The sequence below is a fragment of the Merops nubicus genome, unplaced genomic scaffold, assembly GCF_000691845.1.
Source record: "Merops nubicus isolate BGI_N331 unplaced genomic scaffold, ASM69184v1 scaffold4944, whole genome shotgun sequence".
NCBI classification, from domain to species: Eukaryota; Metazoa; Chordata; class Aves; order Coraciiformes; family Meropidae; genus Merops; species Merops nubicus.
Genome location: NW_008602723.1, coordinates 49,031 through 51,514, shown reverse-complemented (window position 1 = coordinate 51,514; position 2,484 = coordinate 49,031). Strand labels below are relative to the sequence as shown.

The window sequence follows — 2,484 nt, the reverse complement described above, 5'->3', positions numbered from 1 at the left end:
CTGCTGAGTTCAGTTTGGTTTTAAAAAAAAGTATTAACTTCTGGTAACATTGCTTTTAGATATTGGCACAAACCCCCATAGAATAGCCCTTGCTACTGAAAGTTTAAGGAGAAATATTTTTTTTAATTGTATTTTCCTTTAAAATTATTCTTAGTGCAAATACATAGCATTGTGATAGCAACAAAAGTGTTCCAAGAGCTGAGGCTCTGATGCAAACTATGGTGTACCTTCCTGCAGTAATGGTGGGAGTTACTGTGAAAAGACCAGGGCTTTTACATCTTTTCTAGTCTAGAGAGGCTATCACTATGCTCTACAATTCTCACTTGCACTCTTCAAGTTCCCATATCCCCCCAGCACAATTCTTCTGTTAGGACAGGACTTAGTACGTCCATCCAAAGCGAGATCTGACCTCCCTGCTACCTCTTTTGAAGAACTCCTTTACAATGGCTTCATCCTTAGCTTCCAGCTTGTCCTCAGATGTGTACGTCTTCCCCCTTTCCCCTCTCACAGAGTGCACCCGTTCCCTTTTCTGTTCGACGTATGAAAGTTCTGCAGTCCCACATTTCAAGACCTGCCTGTTCGTCATACCCAGTTCACACATGGTGCTCCCTTTTCCCCCTTAATTTACCCCCATCTCAGTTCTTTCATGACTTGCTCTTCCCTTGATTTTCCCAGTGTCACCTCTACCTTTGCTGGTTTATATTTATGGTGTGCAGTGACACTGGTGGCACCTTCTGACATCAGCTTATGAGAGGAAACACAACAGAAAAGGCGTGAAGAAACAGCAGCAACCTGTGGCAACTATGACCACCAGAAACTAAGAAACCCTCTTAAAAGCCTGCAACCAAAGCTGCAGATTCCCTAATTTTCCTTAGCCGTAGCTACGGGACATACAGATACAGGCATGAGGAATTTCTAAAATGCACTTTCCAGGCTAGTAAAATTTAAAAATAAACACCTTATGAAAATAAGTTATTTACTGCATACAATGTTAAATATTCTCTTCCATCACATCTATCTTCTGCCTTAACTTGTTCTTATTCGCCATAGAACCATTTTGGTGATGGAGCTTTTCACAAATTTACACTTTTTCTCTTCACTTCTCCCTTTGAATAAAGTAAAAATCATAAGAAGACAAGCTTTGAGTTACTGTTTCCTGAAGACTTATAGCTTCATTTTAAAATTACCTTTGTCTTCAGCTTTTCTGTTCTTTCCATGGGACTTGTTTAGGTAAACATCATCAATTAGAGGGTTACATTTTAAAACAGAATTGTAATATTCCTCAAAGTAGATAACATTTTTATGGTGTACCTTCCTGATGTTTTTTTACAATATAATTTTGTGGAGTCATTTTCTTATCATAAAGTCAGTACTAAGTAATAATAAAAATGCAAACACCCATATTTACAAGCTTCACCCTACCATGTGTTAGACACTGAAGTAATTAAACATTAACTAGCAGCATGAAATCACAGCAGCATGTGCTCTCCTTTCCTCAAAGGACTTAACACAAGGGAGAAAAATTTTTCCTTAAACACACTGCATCTTTTTTATTAGGTTCTGCTTGTCCATTAGAAACCTCCTCACAGCTTTTATGAGAGACGTGCACATAGATTTCCTCAGTTTGGTTCGCATAATTCCAGATTTCAAAACAGTTGTTCAAACTTGGAAACAATCTTAGAACTGTAAGACCAGAACCAAAAATACCTGAAATATTACAGATGCTTTCTTTTGGCAAATAGCTTAAGTAGCAAGGAGCCTCTTGCCCTCTCTTTCAGCATTTAAAGGATTTTATACATCCTGAACTCATAAAAAGTGGAAAAAAGGGTATTTTTTTTTAAAGGTCACCCTTATTACACATTGCAGCTCTCATTAAAATTTGGCTTATTCTTCCTTTTAAAATGGAATAACTATGTTACTTGTTATAGGAATATTCATACCATACTGTTTTGAAGATAATTTTGTAGTTAGGACATAACCAGAAAATTTAAACAGTAGTGTAGGGGGAAAAAAAAAAATTACTAACAAGCAGTTCAGCTGTATCCATAAAAATGATACCAAACATCTTTGTGACACACCTTTTGTCACACATTTCTTTCCAGGTTTTAATGAGCAATGAACACCTATACTATAATAGAGAAATATTCTCTTTGGTAACAGAAGTAATACACTCTGCAAATGTCCAGGAACAGACACAAAACTTGGGATTCAGCCCAAACAATTTGCATTAGCTTTCGGCTGCTGGATACGATACACAGTACATTTTTTTTCCCTTCTGAAAATAACACAAGTAGTTTCTTTAAAATTAAATAAGAATAAAATTTTGTCTATATTTCAGTTTGTTTCCTAATACGTAGATGAGATTTGCCTTTCCCTCTGTCCACCACAGAAAATCTAGGAACTCTTTCTTCCATCTATAATATACACAGAATACTGTATTCTCAGGAGTTTGACATTAAGTGGAAAGTCAGCCATCTATATTTT

At 36.4% G+C, this 2,484-nt stretch overlaps 1 protein-coding gene across 1 annotated transcript in view; it reads right to left on the bottom strand.

The window, feature by feature from the left end:
- The window catches only part of MIPOL1 (mirror-image polydactyly 1), a gene marked incomplete at its 5' end in the record, with an annotated part of 160,471 nt that overhangs the window by 136,488 nt on the left and 21,499 nt on the right, over positions 1 to 2,484 (bottom strand). The window lies entirely within an intron of this gene.